Genomic DNA, 23982 nt, shown 5'->3' with positions numbered 1-23982 from the left:
GCTCGTAAGACCCTGATGGTCTAAATTGCGACTAAGTGTGAGGGTGGGTGTGTGTGGTTTCCTACGACTTGACATTTATTGATCAATGAGTAGATGAGGTTCCCTATTGTTCGAGCAAGAAACTTGATAGGTAGATGACGTTTCCCTGTGGGCGGTAGCTAGTTACATAGTTGCCCAAAACGGAAGATAATTGGCTGGTTAAGCCCTCCTGTTAAGGGGCGTATCACACGCGAGGCGACGCAGCGTGCGCAGTCCGGTTATATTATTGATGAGATTACCTTGTTCCAGGAGAGACAGGAAGACAGCTGTAGGGTTAGCGGGGTAGATTGCAAGTGTATTTTGAACTTAAAAAACATAACAAGAATATACCAGTAGCTCGAAGAAATCGGTGACGTCACCAGTAGGGATTTAATAGGATATCGCGAGCACAAGGAATTTTGGGTTTGAGAGTGGTGGGGAAGAGAAGCATGATAAAGGAGCTGGTACGGAGATAAACTATAAACCAGTGGATCGAAAAAAAAAAAAGGGGAAAGGGGCGTGGCTGCGCACGGAGAACGCCGGCCACGGCAAGTGTAAACGGGGGAGGAGAACGGAGAAACAGGACGACTGTATAAGATCATCGTAAGGGGTACGCAGCCGCAGGGGGCTGCGTGCGCTTCGGCCGCAGGGGGCCGTAGGGGAAGGAATATAATATAACATCATATTTATTATTATTGCATAATTTGTCAAAAGGAGTGTCGAAAGTCCCCACACTTGCGGGGCGAGGTAAGCAATACAAGGTTGTATATCGTAAACTGCTAGTAAGGGGAAGGGTAACAAGGGGAGTGAATTTATGTCATACGGGAGAGGGTCGGGAGGGTGGGGGAACACCCTCACTACCCCACTACAGCACATATGCACCACACTGCCACCACATAGGGAGAAGTTAATTAAGTACAGCATAGAGTGGACCCAGGGGACAGATAACAAAATGTTAACACCATGGCCGCCTAATGGTAGTTTCGATCCATATGCCCAACATTCACTACTGAACCATCTGCACAATACATACAAGGGGAAGAAGTTGGCAAACCATGTGGAGGTGTTTAACTTATGGAGGATGTTCCAGGGGTCTCGACCAGGACCAAATGGAATGTTCACTATGGGGGAAACACCGGAAGAAAAGGAGATTAAGAAAGAAGGAACGGGTGGGGAAAAGGAGTGCGAAAGCACAAAGAATACGGGGAACGAAAGACAGGGAGGAGAAAAGATTGATAAATCAGACGACATAAAAAAGGAACCGAGCAATGGGATACCCATAACACCGGGAGTGAAAACAGAGGGAGGAGGGTTGTACCCTTTAAGAGAATTAGGAGAAATAGCAGGACAGTTAAGGGCGGCTGAAGGATACTCAAACCCGGCATACAGCCCTCCACCATATGTGGCTCATGGGAAGATACCAATGGGGGACAGGAGGATTAGAGAAGAGCAGACTGTAGAGATAGGAAACGATGAGTGGATAGCTGCACAGATATTGTTGAAATTACGAGGCTCACTAACTGGAGAAGAAAGGGAGGCGGTAAGGAGAACAAACGAGGATAGTGCCAGAGAGAGTGAAATGAGGGGAGAGGAGCTACTACGGCAGAAGGAAGAGATTTTGGAGGAAAGATTAGCAGAACTAAGGGATGAGCAGAATGAACTGATCAAACAACTTGAGCGGGAGGAAAGAGAGAGAGTGAGGAAAAGGAAAGAAGGTAAGGACGAATTGGAAAAATTAAGGGAACGAAGTGAGGAACAAAAGAGAGAAGCTGAAAGGGTAAAAGGAGCAGCAGATAGGGTATCAAGAGTAGTGCTGAGAGAGAAGAAGAAGGAAGAAGAAGAAAAGGAAAAAGAAATGGAAATATGGAGGAGGAGGATAATATCAGAGGCAACTAAGAAATATGAAGAGGGGAAGGTAATAGAGAGTATAGTAGAAAGAGAAAGGGTGAAATGGGAAAGGAAGAAAGAGGATGAAAGGATATTGGAACAGATGAGCAACGAAGTAATGGAGGAGTTGAAAAGGAAAAGGGAGGAAAATAGTAGGGAAATGGAGGAGAGGAGTGAAGGAGGAAGAGAAGAGAGGGGTTGGGAGAGTGAAAGATGGGGAGATGTATATAAAAGTAGAGAGGTAGCAACAACATCAGCACAAAGGGGAACAGTTGGTAACAACGGAAAGGGAGAAAGAGACCTAATAGACTTAAAAACAGTAACAATAAAAGGAAAAAAGGCAGAGTGGGGGGTGCCATTTATGAATGATTTTTGCAGTGAGGAGGAAGGAGGAGTGGAGAAGGATGGAAGGAAGAGTGAAAGGGAAAGCTTAGATAAACTATACCTTACTAGAACAAACATAGATTCGCCCTGGATGAGTAGAAGATGGGAGGAGCTGGAGAGAAGTAAGGAGGAAGTGAAAAGAATAGGGGAAACACAAACCAATGAAACCACGCCACCCACATCACCATCGCACCCTCCCACGTCACGCCCTACATGTTCAACTACCGCGCGCTCTCTGCACAGAATAAAGCTCGCGCCCTTCATGAATGAATTTACACCTTATGCATGTCGGCTTAGGGACCTCCCTAGTCGCAGGCAAGACAGACAAATAAACATACCCATATTGAACACAGGAAATGATGAAAAAAGGGGAAAGGAAGAAGAGGGAGGTAGGAGCAGAGGTAGTAAGGAAGAATTTGAAGTAGTAAAAGAAATGGGGGAAGAGGAGGGGTGTGAAGACTCAACATTATGGAGCGTAAAGGGTGACACAAGACAGAATTTAATGCCACTGCTGGAGAGAGGAGGGGTTAGACCACAGTATGTACCTTGGAAACATACGGATAAGGAAAATATAAAATGTAGGCTCCCATCACTAAGTGGAGGTGCGGGTAAGTGGATATATGAAATGGAAAAACACACCGCAGGACAGAAACTAGCAGTAGGAGATGTGAAGGGCCTGTTAATATCAATATTAGGGGATAGAGCGGATGACATTTGGAAAAGAGCGGGATTCCATGGGGTAACAATAACGAACACATCGCATGATGGGGCACCATTTGCAAACTGCAGACATGCGCTATGGCAGGCACTGAGAGTGCAGTACCCAGACACATCAGACATAGGAGCCATTACTTCCCGTAAGATGGGTGAAAATGAGGATCCTGTTGATTATATCCAGGATGTTCAAGAGAAGTGGCGCATGGAAACTAGAGAACAATGGGACAAAACACCAGCCATATTTTATCATATACTAGTACAAGGGCTCCCAGAAGGAGTTCAAAAACAACTAAAGAAAGTAGTGGGGATGGAAGCAAAACCATGGCCAGAAATACAACTGACTATAGTACATCACTGCAGAACATGGCAAGGAAAAATGAAACAAAAGGAAGAGGATAGGAAAACAGAAGAGGCCAAATTAGTACAGAAAAAACTTACTAAATACACAATGGAAGGGGCACTAATAACTACGCCCACACCAATGGCCCAAAGCCCAACGCAAGTAGTGGCTGCACAAGATCCCGCACAAATAACGCCTCCACAAGGTGTAATACAGCAAGTGCCGCCTCTGCAATTACACGCACCAAACATGGGAGGAGGGTACCCAATGCAAGGAACTGGGTATTATAGTTATAACAGAGGGAGAGGAGGGTTTATGAGGGGGAGAGGATATGGATATAATACCCAACAACAGGCTGGGGGACTAAGAAATAACTACCCCACAGGGCAACCCGTATACCAGGACAACACAGGGAGCTTCCCATGGCAAAACAGGGAACCACCCGTGTGTTGGAGCTGCGGACTATTAGGACACATGTCACGTACATGTAGGGTCAGGCCAGGAACACCAGCATGGAATGAACAAGCACAACCTAGGACATTACAAGAACAGCAGGGCATACAACAACAGCAGACGTCACAAAAAGGGAGTGACCCACAACAACAAACAACACAACAGCCACAAACCTATTCACTGCCACAACAACAAATAACACAGTACCTGCCACCGCCACAACAACAAGTAGCGTTAATACAACCACCACCCCAAAATGAACGAACACAATTGGGTGGGGTGACGGTGTTGGGACACAACCCTTACACAGGGAATGGCCAATCATTGTACCCCCAATAGGCCAGCCCACAGACGGCCTTGGTGTGTCCCATCCTGTCAGTAACACCTAATAGTGCGGAGGAACCACGCATAGAGGTAACGATAGGTGACAAAAAATTATCATTTCTTGTTGACACCGGGGCAACCCGGTCTTGCATAAGGGAAGGTAAATTTAAGATGTCAGGCGAAGCCATGAACACCCAAGGATTTTCTGGGGCTAAAGGGTTGGTTCCATTTACTGATAATGTTCCCTTATCTATTGGAGATTATGATCTGTCAGTTCCACTCTTGTATTATAGTGCCTCACCAGTAAATATACTGGGGAGGGACATAATGAACAGGTTGAACATGACGATCTCCTTTACAGAGGATGGCATAATTTGCTCTACTCCAGGGATTAACATGCTCGCAGCACGACAGATTTTGCAAGCATACTGTGGACAGACAGCGATTAGGGCGGAGCCAGTAGATGGCGAGATATTCCAATATGGCACTGACATGGCATTTGCATGGATGCCAGGGATAGAAGGGAAAATATGGAGGAGACCAGCAGCCTATCTATTCCGACCAGAAACACCAGTTAATGAACTAGAAGGGAAGGTGTTTGTAGTGGACATTGAGAGCATTATTGCAACAGCTGATTATGTTGCTGTGCACGCCCAAGATAAAGAAGGGAGAGCATGGAGGGCGGTGATAGCACTAGCAGAAGGATGTAGGCTGACCCAGGTGTCAGATGAAGAGCTGTTCTCAGAAGAAAAGGAAGAAAATGAAATGGTGTTCATGATGAGTGTAGAAATGTGGCTAAGAGTGGCTCACAAACAAGTAGCACAGAAAATTGCAATGGCACTTGAGGCACCCGCAGGCACCCCAGTCCCATTTTTTAAGGAGGATATGTCAAAGGTGCCCAAATCATTATGGACTATTAGCCCTTATGACGTGGGATGCATAAAAAGCATAGGGGGTGTAAGGATAAAATTGAAAAAAGGTGCCATACTACCAAGAGTTAAACAGTACCCATTGTCAAAAGAGGCAGATGAGGGCATATATGAAACCATAACGGCCCTTATAAACAATGGCATATTGGTCCCCTCAGAATCACCATGTAACACAGCTGTGTACCCGGTGCGCAAGGCTAAAGGGGGGTCTTGGCGCTTCATACAGGACCTCAGACCCTTGAACAACATAGTAGAAGCAGAGTATCCAGTAACAGCAAACCCGGCCACAATATTGTGTGGCATTCCAGCAGAAGCATCACGATTTACAGTGATTGACCTTAAAAATGCTTTCTTCTCAATACCATTACACCCAGACTCACAAGATTTGACAAGCTTCACTTACCGAAATACAAAGTGGAAACATACCAGATTACCACAGGGGTATTGTGAATCACCCTCAATTTTCAATAGAGTAATACAGATGGATTTGGGTAACGTTGAGGTGGAAAGCACAGTGTTACAGTATGTGGATGACATAATAATTTGCAGTGCAAACGAAAGTAAATGTAGAGAGGACTCCTTAAAAATGTTGACGATACTGGCAGAAAAGGGGTACAAGGTAGACATGGAAAAGATACAATACTGTCAGGAACAGGTACTTTACATTGGTCAACTGATATCCCAACATGGAAGAAGGATTGCACCACAAAGAGCACAGGCCATCTCAAGCACTCCCATGCCACAGACTGTGAGAGAACTGCAGCAATTTCTGGGGCTGTGCAACTACTGTAGAGCATGGGTATTTGATTACAGCTCATACATAGGACCCCTGCTTGAGGGTTTGAAGGAAGCAAATAAAGGGGAGAAAAAGTTGGGATGGACTATGGAAATGAGGGAGGCATTTGACGAATTAAAAGACGCGATATCAACTGCTCCAGTACTTGCATCCCCAGACTATGAGCGGCGCTTCTTTATATTTTCACATTGCGACTCAGCAGTGATGAAAGCAGTATTGGCCCAAAAAACTAGCATGGGCTATAAACCAGTAGCATTTTACAGCGGTCACTTAGACCCTATAATGTTAGGCCACTTCTCTTGTGAACAAGGTCTTGCTGCAGCTGCTTTTGCAGTAGAAAAAGCATCAGCAATAACTATGGGGTGTCCAACTACACTATTTGTGGAACATGCACTATTTGCGATATTGAATAAACCTAAGTCCACATTAACGACACAGAGGGCATCAGGTTATGAGATTATTTTGTCTAAAGCTGAACTGGCAATTGTTAGATGTAGCACGGTTAACCCTGCAAGGTTCCTAGCAGAAGTAATTGAAGAGGGAGATTACGCCCACGACTGCACCCAAGTAACTGAAATATACTCATGTACTAGGAAAGTTGAAGAAAACGCACTAGAGGGAGGTGAGCTTTTGTTTATTGATGGGTCATCAACTATTGATCAAGGAGATGGGATACGAAGGACTGGGGCAGCAGTAGTAAAAATGATGGAGGCGCCGGTGTGTGTGGCTATGAAGTGTGTACAATTACCACAGCATTACTCTGCTCAAGCGGCGGAACTCGTTGCACTAATATTGGCATTAAAGGAAAGTTTTAATAAAAGAGTAACTATATATTCCGACAGTGCATATGTTACATCCACTGTCCACTCAGGGCTATCAAAATGGAGAAGGAGAGGGTTTAGGAGAGCTGATGGCACTCCAGTACAACATGCCCTCTTGTTGGCTGAACTAATTGAAGTAATAAACGACCCCCAAGAACTAGCCCTAGTAAAATGCACCGCACACACCAATGGAGAAGACTACGTTTCAAAAGGAAATGCAGCAGCAGACGCACATGCGAAATATGCTGCATATTTTGGTGAGATATGGAACCCCACAGACTCACAGAGAGGGAGAGGGAGGGGAATAGCGAGGGAGATGTTAATAAGAGAAGGGTACACCCATCTCCCAGCCACACAGATTATGGAGCTACAAGCGGCTGCACCAATGGCCGAAAAAGAAGTATGGGTGAAAAGAGGATGCACAATGTCACCAACCGACGCACTATGGCGCCAGGGTGGCACTGGGAAAGTTGTAATACCGTTGGCACTGTTAAATACCGCCTTAAGCCAATTACATCACCCTGCCCATACAGGCAAGGAAATAATTGCAGCACGAATTAGAGAGGATTGGTTTTGTCCCGAGTTAACCTCCCATGTGTCAAATTTTATCAGCAATTGCCTCACATGTCAACAGTTTACGGCCGGTCATACTCTAAAAGTGATAAGAGGTACAATACCCCGGCCAGAAGGACCTTTTCGGCACCTTCACATTGACTATGTTGATATGATCAACATCTGTCAAGGCAATAGGTATATGATTGTAGTAGTATGTCCATTTTCTAGGTGGATTGAAGCAGGGCCCTGTTCACACCCTGATGCGTTTAGAGCAGCCAAATTCATAGTAAGGGAGGTCTTCCCCAGGTGGGGAGTGTGCGAGGTGTTAAGATCAGACAACGGCCCCCATTTCGCAAATGAAATGTTCCAGCATATTACATCCCTGCTGAACATTAAACACAAATTTGCATGTGCATACCACCCACAGGCTAATGGTGTATGTGAACGCCTGAATGGCCTATTGAAGGAGGCAATTGCTAAAATACAACAAACAACAAAGAAAAGTTGGTTGTATTGCCTTCCGTTAGCATTGTTTGAACTTAGAAACAGGCCAGGGTCCGACCACCACCTCACCCCTCACGAAGTGGTTACTGGACGTCAAATGCGCCTTCCCCTAACACCAACGTCAAGGGCATTCACCGATAACGAAAGTTCAGCGAATGTGTTAGGAGATGAAATGTATCAATATGTGTCTTCTTTGATTACTAGTGTCGTGTTTGTGTCTCAACAGCTCGAGCGCACACGGGGCGGGTCTACCAGCAATCAAGAAAAAGACGAAAGTACGGAATTGGGAAAGGAGAACTCGTGCAAACTTGCCAAAGGTGACCACGTACTACTTCGCAATTTCAATAGAAGGTGGCACGAGAAGAGGTTCACTGGCCCCCATCTGGTAGAGGACGTATCAACAAGAGCAGTAAAACTAAAGGATAAGCGTGCCTGGAACCACCTACATGACGTAAAGATCTACAAACTGCAGACCCGCCCCAGCGCCAACGACAGGTCCATTGGAAGAACAGCAACAACATCGCCGACAGCGGAAGAAAGTTCCACCACAGACAACGACCCAATTGTTCCCTCGGAGACAATAACTGACGAAGAAGGGGGTGACCCCCATACTGCCCACCCCATGATCACTCGCTCAAAGAGTAAAAATACTTCCGCCATCTGAGCGCAAACCCCCCCCCCCATTGACTGCTAAGTACAGTTGTAACTAAAATTGAAGGACATTGCTTGCACCAATACACATGTAAACACGTGAATGTTCTCTTTTTCTCTCGCACATACAGGAACTGCGTAATATTGTATTGTTAAGAAAAGCTAATTAACAAGTTCAGTGTGCAGGTGTAGATGGTGCTGCCAGACGATAACTACCCAGAAGAATTGTCACACCAATTTGTATACGAAATAAAGAGGCCAACATACTTAAAAAGGAGAAGGGTACGTGTATACTACACAGCCTTCCTCCTGGCCATAGAATATTACATGCCCCACCTCCGCCCATACTTGCCGGTCCTAAGAGACCCATCACTTAGAGTAGCGTGGGAGCAGCTCTTCGCCTGGGCACTGAATGACCACTTGATAGGGAGAGCTTAAAGGAAACAAAACTAACATTTAATAACGAGCACTTTTGAGAATTTTTAGGCGGGCAACTGTAACGTCGCAAGAATAAGCTGCCAGGACCGCAGCAAGGTAAGAGCAAAATGCCGGTGAAATTAGCATATGTAATAAAAATAATAGGGATTTTTATGATCACCGGATTCTTGGCTGCCTCTGTCTGGCAGTACAGCTATGCTATTGATTTTATTGCTGCACCCAAACTTAATATACCCCCGTCCCCTGCTGCAACAGGTGTTACGTCAGGTGGTAATCGTAATTTTGCACCCAAGCAAAATAGAGTTAAACGCAGCACGTACTCAGACAATAAAGGTATTGATAATTATGTACAAGATTCAGCACACGTCACAAACAACATATGGTACCAACACATGACCCGCATTGGTAAGCAGACAACTGAGGATAGCTGTTACGTTTGCTCATTAATACCATACGCCATGAGCGCTTCACGAACATTTGTTGCCACAGAAATAGATGAAAAAACAGCACAGTGCATAATATATTTGGCCCTGTTCCAAACGAAAGGAAGATTTCAAGGAACAGTAGTGCACATGACATGGAAAACACGAGACTCATACCCATATGAAAACAACTTCCTCAAGACCTATCTGAGTTATCACAAGACCAGTTTATATGCTGAAGCATTCAGGTACATAACGAGTGGCCCTGCAAAAGGAGAAACAAAGAAGGTAACACTGCAGTATCTACCATGTGATTGGTACGCAACTGAAGTTCCGGGTAAACAAGGATGCTGGGAGAGGCCGCTACTGACGATAACAGGAAAGGTGTTCCTGGGCAACAGCTGGGAGATAGGAGTGATTGGCAGCAACATGGTAACAAAAGAAACTATCTCAACTATCGAGACACACAATCATCGATGTTGGACGACGTGGATCAAGTATGTACCAATGCTCACGTGGGTAGAAGAAGATGAAGACCCGATAACTATACTACCATTGACTGCGCCTAAAGTATGCTACCAGCATAAAGGAGAGGTGGACGTAGGATATAACACCAATTGTGCAAGCGTGATGGAGTTGCCTGAGGGGGGAGCGGGAACAGCAGTAATAATGGACCATTATTGGGCCTGTGGAGAAAAGGCATATCATACACTGCCTCCCCTGTGGAATGGTGTGTGCACAATGGTACACGTCAATGTACCATCACTAGTGGTACCTAAGAAGCATGTCGATGTGGCGAAATTTCCTAAAATGGATGAAGGGGATAAGAGAAGAAAGAGATCTGCACCACTTCAGAAGGAGCAAGGAAACAGGACCAACAGCAATGATACTGTCCTAAACAGGAGAAAAAGACAAGGAGAGCCATTGACAGGAAATTACCTGTGGGGAAGGTCGGAAACGGAACTAACATCAATACCGCCAGAACACAGACTATTCAGCAGAGCAGCAATGTTCTTCTCCTCAATAATACATCCGGGACTGCAGGCATACGCAAACGCAAAATGGCTCCAAATAACAAGGTGGGAACTAATGATGACCATCAATTCAACAGTAAATGGGCGCAACGCAATTAAAGTGGAGCTGCGAGCTGTAAGGATGGTAGCACTCCAGAACAGATATGTATTGGACCTTCTCACAGCAATGGAAGGAGGAGTTTGTGCAAAAATAGGACAATCTTGATGCACGTTCATACCTGCCAACGATGCTGACAATGGTACACTGACAGAAGCAGTTTCACAATTGGCCCAGATGCACTCCAAAATGATGGACGAAAGTAACGGTGTAAACAAGGATAAGAGCTGGTTTTCACTATTATGGTCATGGATGCCATCTTGGCTGTCAGATGGACTGAAAATAATAGTGGGATGTGCTATTTTGGCTGGAGCTACCCTGATCATAATTAGATTTTGGAAGGCCCGGAAAGCACGCACGACTGACGAGTTGCTGGAAATGGTGGGAATGCACCCCTTAATGCCAGCAGATGACGGCCAGCATACAGGTGTGATAATACAAGAAAGGGAGAAGTTGCGCACCCAAATCATCACCAATCATCTAGACCCACCATCAGTGAAGATTGAGAACCCAAGGAACCCCAGGAGCTACATAGGAAGATGGGTATACTGTACTCCTGGAGGAACATGTGAATACATGTATTGGTCATTTGAAGATCATGTAAACCATTATGGACATCTCGGAGGGATAACTAAGATATGGAGGGTAAGAGGAGATAACGAGAAGGATATGTTTGTGGTCGACAGGTCGACCAGAGGGGGGACTGAAGTGGGAGAATGGAAGAACAGGCTCCCGTCCTTCACCTCTCGCGCTTGGCCTAGAGGGTCACGGCCCAGACACCCGCCGCGAGAAGAGTTTGTCCATTTACCAGACGACCAGGTACCCTGGTACAGGAACATACGGATGTGTCCACCTGCCTGCCCAACAGCCCGCACTGGCCATGCCGACCCCTGCGGCTCGGATCAGCTAGACTAAAAACCACACGTCGTTAGAGATGCCATGACGACCTAGACAACGGGAAGCACATCTGTACAAGTATACACACTTAACATTTCCACACCAATCTACACGAAGAACATACTCAGTGCTCTGACGTAGGCGACAGGCATATTCACGGACGTGCATCTTTATTATTTTTACATAGGCTTTCAGAATGCAGAAACGCAAGATGCATCATGAACTCATCTATAACGCTTGCTCACGCTTCCCTTGAAACCCGTTACCACCATGAGAGGTATAATGGAAACACGATACTGGTCATGGAAATGTATGCTACTATAATCTAAAGCACCTATGAACCAAACAGACTACTTAAGCACCAGGCCCGAGTAGGCCGCAAACAAGAGCTCCCGTGGACATTAACAAAGCAAGAGTCAGGTTGCTGATCCTGCAGAAAGAACCCGATGGAGCAACCAGCCAAGGTCGCAATGTTGCAAGCCCACATCCAAGAACAAATCATCAAAGGCACGATGTTGCAACCTCGCACTCCGCGTACCAACGTTAAAGTCATATCTACAAATTAAACCAGACACACAGTGGAAAAGCAATATTAATTGTGCAGAATTCTGCCTCAAACACGGTCCCGCCTCACGTGACCAAGCCGAATCTGACGAGATGCCAAAACCCAGGAGAGAAAAGGCGTCTGGGTCCCTCACTACGAGACACAGGCCGAGACACTTGAAAGGCTCAATGGACACCTGCTACAGTGGGAGCGGTCAGCCTTCCACCTATGAATAAATCCTCACATTGTCTGCACGTACCCATATTGAAACATTGTTGCAAACACAGGTACACCGAGAGCTGGGAACAACGGTGGTCCCAGGCTGGGGAGCTCACGGATGCACCAATCAGAACATGGGGCTCTTATCTCAGACGTCAGTAACATTAGCCAATCCTCAGGAGCCTTCATGTAACAATTCTTATGTATCCAATTATAGGGACAACCCAGATATACCACCTGACTACACCTTGTCCACTAATATCATTCTCTATATGTGTACTATACTAACCCTACCACTCGAGCAACCAATTAAGAGTGGCGATAGGTTTTTTGTTAACTTTCTGAAGTGACGCAAGTAGCGCGTCATAATGCAGTAAAAAGGGCCTGCGAGCCCCACGATTATGTGTGTGTCAGGACGGACGCGTACGCTCCTTGACCCATCCCTGCCGTTTTGTGTAAATAAACAGCAGAGTCGCCTTGCTCCTTGTGTGTGTCTCATACTCTATCTCATCTGGGATATACGGGAGGAGTTGGGGCCTCCCTGCCCGGAGGTCTGCGGACGGCCCGGCCGACCCCGGCAGAATTTCCCCCCGACATACCCCATCAAGCTAATCTACAAGTGGAATGGGTTAACAGGACACATTTTACAGTAGGTGAAAAGAGCAAAATAACAGCGCCATCAAACTAGTAGTCGATCAGAGGTCGGCTTTTGAGCCACAGGGGATTTAATTATGTGAGTGATGGGCCCCACAGAGACTGTCGGCCTGATTCACCCTGATTCACCGAAGCATTTTATAGTGGCACAGTCCCATAGGAAAAGGCTCTGTGAATCAGGGAATATGTTCACAATGAAAATGAGGCCATGGACCAACATTATCGTAGAACTCTTCATGTGGCTTTGATGTTCTAGCCCTCGAAGCACCCTACGATTAAGGGTGATAGAGTGATGTGCTATATTTTAATGGAAGACCTTATGTAGACCAACAGTTTAAACCACTCTGAAGAATAAAACAAATAAACATTATAAACCAGAACTTTCTTTGGGGGTGGTCAACTTCAAATACAAGCAAAAGCAGGAACACGTTGACCGTTAATATAGATTGCTAGAAATGCATAAACGCATTCATGGCAGCAACCCAGGAGTGCAAAATGAGGGACAAACTAGGATTAAGAAAAAAAAGCATTTCTGGGATGCACAAGTCTTATGGACGGACTTGTTACAGTACTAAAAGAAGGCCTGTAACATTCAACATAAGACTACAAGTTAGAAAGGCATCAGTACCGTGTCTTTTTGAAAGCTCACCACTGAAGACGGAATGGTATACCTTTACAGAGAGGCTAGTTCACGAAAGGAAGGCTCAGGATGTATCAGAACAAGTGCATCATACAAATGCCATTGGGAAAAGAAAAACGGTGGGACACAAGCATGAACAAAAACACCTTTACAGACAAGCAAACTAGACATAAGCATTAGCTTTCAAATCGAGTGTGCTCGCTTGGAGTTTTGGGGACCTGAAGAACAGTTCAAGACTTAGTAAACTGAGGGGTTGGTGCCATGCCCTTCAAGTGGCCCATCCTCCGGTTGTATGCGTTTCTAAGAAACTGGACAGGCTGATGATGGATTGGTGAACATCCTACACTTTACAGTAAGCCAAGTAACTTGGATGACCTTGGTGACTGACCGCAGCGTTTGACAATGTTTGCCACAAATATACCATTCTTTAATCACAAAAGCACAAACTCACTCAATAGCCACAGCTAAAGCAAAAAAGAAAAGCAAAGGAACGGTTCACAGGCAACATGATATGTGAACTGGTGCTGGCCCATTATTATGTATCAATCCCCCCAAGAAAGGACACCGAAACAACGTACCTCGGAATAAGGGCAAAACTTGTTTTACAAAGAAATACGGTGTTATATGTTCTTGCACAATAAATTACCTCTCCGCTGCTGCTCCTGAGCGTTTTATGATTTGCTTACGTTCCCAATCATGCAAACCGCCAGTGTACACAGGGGCAACAAGTCACACACCATTGGTCTGCGGAACTGTAGGCTCCACTTCTATGCCATATTGCTTAGAGCAAAAAACATGCTTAAGCAACATGTCTTGGATTGCACTGCGATTTTAAAATTAAGGCTTCCAAGTCTCCCGCCTTCAACTGGCACTGAAAGAAACACCAACCACCTGAATGACAGAACAAAGGAGAAAGAAAGAACAGGGGAAGTCACTGCTCCTAGAACAAGTAGATTGCTGGCACTGTGTACTATTCCAACACATGGATGTACTCAAATAGCCACACTGTGTGGACATTCTCGGGGTAAAAAGTAAAACTAGCACCAGCACACAAAAAGGTTGAAACAAATGGCATAGCTTGTGTGAACAAGGGGCAGGTTCTAGAGTGAACTCTAAAAAAAAAGGCTTAAAAAGGAACAGCATAAGCTTCTCTGTTCTCTACAAAAACAATCGGCATTTTGGAATCTTTGCAAAAACGAGAACCAAAACAAGCAACAGTAGCAAAGAATTAATACAGCATGATGGCAGCTCAGGCGACCAAACGGGAGCAGGCAAGACACAAAGAAATGTCAACAACTGTGGCACGGCCAATATATATATACCCCCCCACACATGGTAATATCACTGTAGAGTAGAGTTGTGCAGGATGAACTAGTCCTACTATTGTTGTCTGATTTGAAATAAGACTTAAAGGCAAAATGCATATTTTAACGTGCATGGTGTTTATATTTAATGCATTGAGTGAAAACCGTGAGGCCAAGGCACCAGATACAATTATCAAGTGGAAGCAGTAATCCTTACTTTTTATAATTTGTTGGGAATAAATACTTTTTCTTGGAATCCAAGAGTAATAATGAACATTGTCCACGCTTAAAGCGCAGGCCAGTCTTGATTCTATTAAAGACAAAGGAGGCGAGCATTATGCTTTCTTCTTTATTACAGAAAGCCCACAGAAATTTAAACTAAAACACTTTTCTTTTAATAAACTTTGATAACACGTTTTGTTTTTCCCTTGTGTGTTCTGGGGTTCAAAAAAACAAAATAGGGGTAGTATAGTTTTCAACATAGAAGAAAAAGTTCAAAAAACTACAACTCCCAATGCTCCTCTGGGCTAATGTAGTCCTGTCTGTCTCCTTCTCCTCCAATCAGGCTCAGGCCCTGTGTATAACTGCGACCCTTCTGTAGTCCTCTTCCTCTTTCTTTGTTGTTGGCCCACAGATAAGTGCCTTCTTGTTTTAATACCCAAGTGTTTGTATGAGGTGGTTAGAGAAGTGGCGCGCCGTCGCTTTGTCATACATGTTTAGAATTCAGATAAACGTAGCCGCGTAGGAAGCGCTAGCGATTTTCCCCTGTTTTTCCTTTTTATAAAGTTAGAACGCGCGACTCGCTTGCGCGTCAGGCGAGTATCAAGGAGCGGAGCCGCGAGTGATCACACTCGAGTGAAGCAGCCAACTCCGCCTCCTTTTCACCCGTTATATGTTCGCTCCGCTCGCGGGCTTTAGGACCCAGCGGGCGCGAGCTTTGCACACACTACATAATTCTCTTTCACATTTTCACTATTTTATCCATTTAAAAATATACCTTAACTCTTAAAAACAGGTGTCTTTACTATTCATACTTCTTTGCAATTAAAGAAGCATTTTGCATTCTAGTTCTTCAGATCCTGCATTAATATGTAGAGCTCTCTATAGCCCTGCACTGCTGGTACCGCAGATCGAACACACCAGTGGTGCAGTCTGGATAAATGCAGGAGCAGTCTCCGATGTTTCTATTTTGTATTGTTTGCTGGTTGTGTTTTTATTGCCTTTTCATTGTTTGAAGCATTGCCTGTTTTATGGAAAGAAAGGTTAGAAATACACAAGTAAATAAGATGGAGATGAGGCCACTGCCACAGTATTTCCCCAAGTATCTGCATGGGAAGACTAGCTGGAAGGGGTTCACCCGAAGCTGTTAAACACCGATTAAAAGTGAACAATCTAAATGTCACCAAATTGAGATTTTGAACAATGAAAGGGACTTTTGTGGTTTCGACAGGCCCCATATCTTGGATATCCAAAATAAAGCCAAGATACCCAAAGATCTGGCCAAGTCCTACAGATTTCCTTGTGTTAACGAAAGGCTTAAGAGCATATTCAGGGCATGATAGAGAGGTGTATGGTTTCAAGATCATGGATTCCAGATGTCTCACAACAGCTGTAGTCACAGCAATAACTTGTGGTTAGGAGTCCTGGGGTGAAATCTGGGGCCGAACAGAGCATTTGAAGTGGTTGTGGGAATATTGGGAGGGTGCACACCTTGCAAAATAATGCTTCCCGTACATTTAAATTAACAGTACTTGGGAACCCGAGCAGTCAAACAACTGTTCCGCACAAAGGCAAAGCTGCCTGCAAAGAGCCTAATCAACTTGAACTGGATAGATGTGTGTGTGCAACAGTAGTCTGTCTAGCCACCTTCGAAATGCAAACATGCAGCAGACTACTCTAGCTTCCTGCTTAATGGCTGCCCAGATCATACTGCGCAGAATGAAGTTCTACGCTTAGACCACTACTTTAACTATGGGGTGGACATGCGCGCACACAAACAAAATTGTAGGAGCCACAGACTGACTGCATTATCTCTCACAAAGACCTAGGAAGGTAAGGTTAGAAGTTCTCCAAAACAACCTAGTATAGCGAACCATCAGTTGGCAATAGGCCATCAGTTGGCAATAGGCCATCAGTTGGCAATAGGCCATCAGTTGGCAATAGGCCATCAGTTGGCAATAGGCCATCAGTTGGCAATAGGCCAACACTGGGACCCACCACTTCGACATTTTTTGCGTCTACATTCAAGACTGTTTCCTCAACATGCACTGTTTTCTCAGCCTCAAATGAGATTCCTTCCATGTCAAGATCAACAAAACTTGATCCCCCAAAAGTATGTGGTTGAAATCTTGTAAAGTGTGGTGCAGTAGGAACTTTTAAAGTAGATCAAGCAATACAATCGAAGCTATGAGAAATAGTATCTTTCGTTATTGTGTACAGTATCCATGATAGGTCACGTGACAGCGTTCGTCCTCAGATTATTTTTCTGACCAGAGTTTGTATTAAGTGTATAGTAGAACTGCCTGCATGCTTAAAGTGTAAAACAATATATCCCAAGTATTTATATTTAGTGACTTAATATGATTTTGCATGCTGTTTGTTGTCCTTCCAATTCCCCAGACGGGAAGATGGGTGAGCTCATTTGAATCCAAGCAGATACGAGCAACAGAAAGAAAATTACTGGAAGGTAATGTTTGTCCTCTGAGGCGTGTGGATTACTTAGAATCACGTGCTTTCAAAAGACTACAAGCAGTACACGATGAAGGTGGGGGGTGAACTGGAGCAACAGAAACAAACGGATGGTTTCACACCACTTGTGAATCTTTGGTTTCACACCACTTGTGAATCTTTTCTTACTCGGGTGTAAACACAACAGTGTGCATTATGTGTTAACTGGGTGCCATGTTGTCCCCTTGAACATTGCTTCAAGTGGCACATTAGCAATGAAAGTTAGCGTAGCTCCTGTAATGAGCATAGAATGTGCTCTCGGAGTAAAAGGTAGTGATTTGCTGGAGAAGCTATAACAATATTGAATGCACCTTACGATCCGTCTGGAGGTAGTACCCTTAAGAGACGGGATCAACCTCCCTTCTGGCTGTCAGGGAGACAAAAAAACGGCTATTTTCCTCGGTTGCTTTATAAACTAGTACAGGACAGCTCTGCATTAAGCTATTACTTGACAGTGACACTCGATTTCCTGTTGCTATATGCTGAAACTTTAGAGCAGCCATTAGCCAGCCTTTGTAACTTTTGTTGGAATGTGCTTGATCATTTATTTAGTTATTGACTGTGGGAACCGAGTTTGTAAAACTTGATTTTCGGACATCGTTTTAGGAGCGAATGTTGGCATAGATTTTTAGGATTTGGAACAAGTTACTTACCTGTAACTGTTGTTCTCCAGCATGGGTCTGGCATGGATTCACATGCTCATGAATATTCCCCGTCGTCAGGCTGGGAATCCTCGGTAAAGAAAAAACCAGTATCAGTTTCGTTTCTGATCGGTCTTTCGTAGTAACAACCAATCACTGGTCTCTGCGTCATACTGACCACAGCCAATGACTGCCCTCTACCTAAGCACCGCCTCTGGCAGCCATCTTCAGATTTGGAAGCACGTGAAGTGGCAGTATGACCAAGTGAAGAGCCGCAGAGGGGTAGGCGGGAGGGTTCGCATGTGAATCCATGCCAGACCCATGCTGGAGAACAACAGTTACAGGTAAGTAACTTGTTCCTTCTCCAGCATGGGGTCTGGCATGGATTCACATGCTCATGAATAAAGAATACATAGCAGTACACACATGCACAACCACGGGAGGTGGCAAAGGCTCAACATTAAGCAGTACATCAAACTCAACATTAAGCATCTTACCTCCTCACCAGGCTCACCTCAGGCGAACAGGTTGCGCAGCACTGCTTGGCCGACCCTGGACTCCTCCCTGGAATCCCGATCGACGCAGTAGAATTTCGTGAAGGTGTGCGTCGACCTCCACGTAGCAGCCCTGCATATGTCCAGCAGGGGCACACCAGAAAGGAACGCCGTGGTAGCTGCGATCACTCTGGTGGAATGGGCTCTCGGACGGCCAGGCAGCGGTCGGTTTGCCAACCGATGACAGTACATGATACAGCCGGAGAGCCATCTGGAAATGGAAGCCTTCGAGAGAGCCTTCCCCTGATTGACAGGTCCAAAGTTCACAAAGAGTTGTGACGTCTTCCGAAAACACTTCGTGCGGTCCACGTAGAACTTCAGCGCTCTAGCCACATCCAGCGAGTGCAAAGTCCTCTCAGCCAGCGACGAAGGCGACGGGAAGAACACAGGCAACACCAAGGGTTCGTTGAGGTGGAAGTCCGACGGCACCTTGGGCATGAAGGAGGGGTGCGTCCTGAGCACTACCCTCGTGTCGTGAAAAGTCAAGTACGGGGCCTTGCAGGAAAGGGCCTGGATCTCTCCCACCCGTCGTGCGGAGGTGATGGCCACAAGAAACGCTGTTTTCCACGACAAGAACTTCAACGGAGCCGAGTGCAGAGGCTCGAACGGAGGTCCCATGAGCTTGGTCAGCACCATGTTGAGCTCCCACGCCGGGGCCGGAGCCTTCACCGGTGGGAACGATCTGAACAGTCCCTTCATGAACTCTTTCACCAGGCGAGACCACAAAGACGTCTGCACCGTGGTTCTGGTGTATCGGGAGATCGCAGCAAGATGAATCTTGATGGACGCGTGCGCCAGTCCAGCTTTGGCCAGCGTCAGTAGGTACGGCAGCACTTGGGGAGCCGTAATCCGTAGAGGATTAATCTTCTGTGCGTGGCACCAGACAGAGAACCTCTTCCATTTGTGTCCGTAGCATTTATGAGTTGAGGACGCCCTGGCCTTTGCAAGAACCTCTCTGCAGTCGGCCGGTATGTCGTATCCTCCAAACTATAACGCTGCAGGAGCCAGGCCTGCAAGTTCAGCGACTTCGGGTCGTGATGGAGGATGGCGCCTCCTTCCCTGGAGAGAAGATCCGCGTCCACTGGCAGCTTGATTGACGGGGACGCTGACAAGTCCAGAAGGTCCGGGAACCATATCTGCCTCGGCCACGCAGGTGCGACGAGGATCATCCTGCACCGTGACCTCTTGAGCTGGTTGATGAGCCGGATCAGCAATGGCAATGGAGGGAACGCGTATAGAAACAGGCCCTCCCAGGGGAACGAGAATGCATCGCCCATGCTCCTCGGCTGGGGAAACCTGCTGGCGAACCTCCGGCACTTGGAGTTCGTCGCCGTCGCGAACAGATCGATCTGGGGTGTGCCCCACCGTCGGAAGAGGCGGTCCACTAGATCCTGTCGTGGTTCCCACTCGTGGCACGAGCGCAGCTCCCTGCTGAGTGAGTCGGCGATGGTGTTTTTTATCCCCGCCAGATGAAACGGCACCAGAAACATCCCTTGGGCGACGGCCCAATGCCACAGACCCTGCGCCTCCCTGGACAGGGCTGGGGATCTGGTTCTGCCCTGTTTCCTTATGTAGAACATGGTGGTGGTGTTGTCGGTGAAGATCCTCACCACCTTGCCCTTGAGGGACGGAAGAAAGGACCTCAGGGCCCAACACAATGCACGGAGCTCCAGGACGTTGATATGGAGGGACTTCACCGTCGGGAGCCAAAGGCCTCTTGCGTGCAGATTTTCGGTGTGCGCTCCCCACCCTTCCAGGGAGGCATCCGTGGTCACTGTCTCCTGGTGGCCGGGGGTCTGGAAGTCCATGCCCGCCGTCAGATGCGTGTGGGTGCCCCACCACCGGATCGCTCATCGGAAACTCTCGTTGAGTGTGATCCTCTCCTCGAAGCTGCCCGTCTGGATCCAGCGCGCGTCCAGGAACTCCTGCAACGGGCGCATCCGGAGCCTGCACAGGCGGATGAGGTAAATGCAAGAAGACATCATTCCGAGGAGGGACTTGATGGACCTCACTCTGGCCGCGTCCGCAACCAGCATCCGCTGCACCTTGCCCAAGATGGCCCTCGTCCTTTCCTCCGTTGGAGGCCAGAAGCGACACTGTGTCGAGCTTGGCTCCCAGAAACAGTGCGTCTTGCGCGGGCACCAGGTGGGACTTGGCGTAGTTTTTGGGGAATCCCAGGTCCGTGAGAAGTTGGACGGTCCTTGCCGTGTGCTCCACGGCGAGCTCCTTCGTCTTCGCTCGGATGAGCCAGTCGTCCAGGTAGGGGTAGATGTGGGATCCCCTCCCGGCGCAGCTGCGCCGCCACCGGTGCAAGGCACTTGGTGAACACCCTGGGTGCCGACCTCAGTCCGAAGGGAAGGGCTCTGAACTGATAGTGACGCCCTTGGACCACGAACCTGAGAAACTTTCGGTGTCCCTTTAGGATGGGAATATGGAAGTAGGCATCCTCCAAATCCAATGACGACAGGAAATAGCCCTCCTCCAGCTGACCCAGGACGTGTTGGTGGGTGACCATACGGAACTTCTGGGCCTTGATGAATTTGTTCAGTCGTCGTAGGTCCAGGATGGGACGCCATCCTCCAGTCTTCTTCTTCACGAGGAAGTATCTTGAGTAAACTCCGGAGCCCCGAAGCCTCTTTGGGACGAGCTCGATGGCGCCCTTCTTGAGCATCGCCTTTACCTCCAAGAGAAGTTGAGGGACGTGATGTTCTTTCCTGGCCACAGGGGGGACGTGCGGGCACCACTTTCGAAACTCAAGCGCGTGACCCTGGGCTATGGCGTCCAGCACCCAACGGTCGGTGGAGATGGACTCCCACACGCTGACGAAGCTCGCCAGCCGGCCTCCCACCGGGGTGCTTCGGTGGGGGCCCGACCCCACGGCCGGTTCAGTCCTGCTTCGACGAGGCTTTGCCGCCTTGTCCTCCTTGGCGACGACGGCAGGGTCCGCCTGACTTGCCTCGTCCCCTGTAAGCTTCCTGCGACGACGAACGGGCCGCTTGACGGTAGGTGGAAAATCCGCCGCCGGAACCTTTGGAGGCACCCTGTTTGCCTCCACCGCTCCGAAAGGGCGGCCGCAGTTGCTGGAGAACCCCAAGAGCCCGGGCAATCTCCGTGTCTGCCTTGATGGCTTGAAGGGAATCGTCCACTGTTTTCCCCAACAGGTTGTTTCCGTCGAACGGCATGTCCAAGACTCTGGTCTGCACGTCCTGACGGAAGTCAGTAGCCTTGAGCCATCCACGCCGCCTAAGGCACACGCCGTTGCCCAACTGGCGAAATCCAGTGTCAGCGATGTCCGTCGCAATCGTAATGGCGTGGTCCGACGCCACCTCTCCTTCCTGCAAGATCTCTAGGGCATCCGCCCTCTTGTCATCCGGTAGGAAGTCCAGCAGGGGGGCCAGTTTGTACCACAACTCCCTGTCGTAGCGGGCTACGATAGCCAAGGCGTAGGCCGCCTTAATCGTCGTCGCTGCAGACGAGATGACTCTGCGTCCCATCGTATCCAATGTATCCAATTTCTTTCCCTCGCCGTCCGGGGGGAGGTCGACATAGAGGCCGCACCCCCCCCCCCCGCTTTCTTCCTGGCCGCCGCGGAGACGACCGATTCCGGGGTCGGCTGTGCCCGAAGACACAAGGGGGCCGCGTCCGGGACCCGGTACTTCTTCTCGTACCGATCCCTTCTAGCCGGCGTCGTGGATGGGTTCTTGAGGAGGGCGAGGCCCTCATCCCAAATATCGTCCAGTAGAGGTACGGAGAGGACCGTCTTCCTCTTGGCCTCGCGCCGTTGATAAAAGAAACCTTCCTTCTCTTCTGGGCAGAGCTGGAAAAGCTCGGATGCCCTGGCGATCATGGAGGGAAACGATCCAATCTCGTCGGGCGGGGAAGCCCGGGAGGAGGTGACGACGGCAGATCCTCGTCGTAAACCTAGTCGTCCGTACCCGTCGCGGCCGTGTCAGTCCCCGGATCATCCCCACGAGTCGTGGACGGGGAGGAGGGCTGAACAGGGCGCGATGGCTGAAAAGGAGGTGGAGGATGAATCCTTCTTCTCTTAGGGGGAGGGCTCCCAGAAGGGCCTGGCTCCGGGTCCCCCGTCGGGAGCGGTTCCTCCGCTGGTGGTAACGGCAGTCTCGTCCTTATCTCCGAGCATAAGGACTGTATAGCCAACAAAATGGCTGCCGAGTTGTCTTGCGGCACTGGTTGAGGGGAGTCTGACGGGCGGTCAGGGGCCCCGTCAGCATCCTCGACGTTATCGTCGTACCCTACGTCGGGGTCCCTCCCGACAGGCTGGTCTTCTTCCACGCCAACGCCGTGGTTTAAGACTTCGATCAGCTCTTCCTCAGAGGTTGAGGCCGAATCCACGACAACCTCCTGCCCCCCCTTTTTCTTCTCCGTCGGAGGTTTCACGGGGGTCCTGTCGATGGGCATAAAAGAGGACTCCCTCTGCGGTGGGAGGGAGACTCTGAGCCCCGAGGTCGCCACCACTGGTGTAGCCTCCACAGGCTGAGCCAGGGCCGCCGCGACTTTCTCGATAGAGGCCTTGGCCGGATGGATTAAGGCTTTCACCACCTTAGGTGCGCTCACCGCCTTCTCCTTGGGGGGAGGGTTACTGCCTCGCTCTCCCTCCGATGGGGCCTTCAAGCTCGACCGGGGCCTCTCCAGGAGCTTCGCTGGGTGCTCGGCCTTCCTCTTACCCGAACCAGAGCGTTGGCTCGTGGTTGATGGTGCCGGGGAGGATGCGCCCTGCCTGGCGCCTGTAGAGCCCGACCGTTCGGCGCTCCCGGTGCCAGCGGACTCGCGGTGCTTGGCCTTGTGTTGGACCCCCGTCGCCGGGCGTCCTCAAAGGTCTTAGAAGACCGCTCAGACTTCTTCTTCTTCTCGCCTGACGGGCTCTTCCCTTCCAGCCAGTTGGCGAGACGTTGATGGCGGTCCTTCATGGTCCGCTCCGACATATTGCCGCAAAACGCACAGTCCTTCTCCACGTGCGTCTTGTCCTCATGTAGGCAGTAAAGACAAAAGGAGTGTTCGTCCTCCTTAAAGACATTCTGAAGCTGGCATCCAGGGCAGACCCTGAACAGCTTTCCGGGCGTCGAGCTTCCCTTCTCCTGGGCCATGTCCGAGATGGGCCTGAGAAACTTCTGGAGTCCTCCAAAAGCGTGGCTCGACAAAATCTTCACCCTTGAGGGGCGTAGACGAATCCGACACGGGTCCCCGTTGATCGGATGAAGAAACGGTGGAGCTTGAGGCTCTTTTGACCGAAAAATCGAAGTTTTTGAGAAAAAAATGTGAAAAATTAGCACTAACGCTCAAGAGCAATAGCACGAGGATCCCAACACTTGAACGTGCGGTAAAAATCTGAAGATGGCTGCCAGAGGCGGGGCTTAGGTAGAAGGCAGTCATTGGCTGTGGTCAGTATGACGCAGAGATCAGTGATTGGT

The 23982-nt window shown here is 48.3% G+C and overlaps 1 protein-coding gene across 6 annotated transcripts in view; it reads right to left on the bottom strand.

The window, feature by feature from the left end:
• NCK1 (NCK adaptor protein 1) overlaps positions 1–23982 on the bottom strand; it is a 1070986-nt gene that overhangs the window by 203813 nt on the left and 843191 nt on the right. The window lies entirely within an intron of this gene.

This window comes from Ambystoma mexicanum, chromosome 10 (genome assembly GCF_040938575.1).
Source record: "Ambystoma mexicanum isolate Mex_15411 chromosome 10, UKY_AmexF1_1, whole genome shotgun sequence".
Classification (NCBI taxonomy): Eukaryota; Metazoa; Chordata; class Amphibia; order Caudata; family Ambystomatidae; genus Ambystoma; species Ambystoma mexicanum.
The sequence above is the reverse complement of the archived record's forward strand: the minus strand, read 5'-3'. Positions and strand labels throughout refer to the sequence as shown.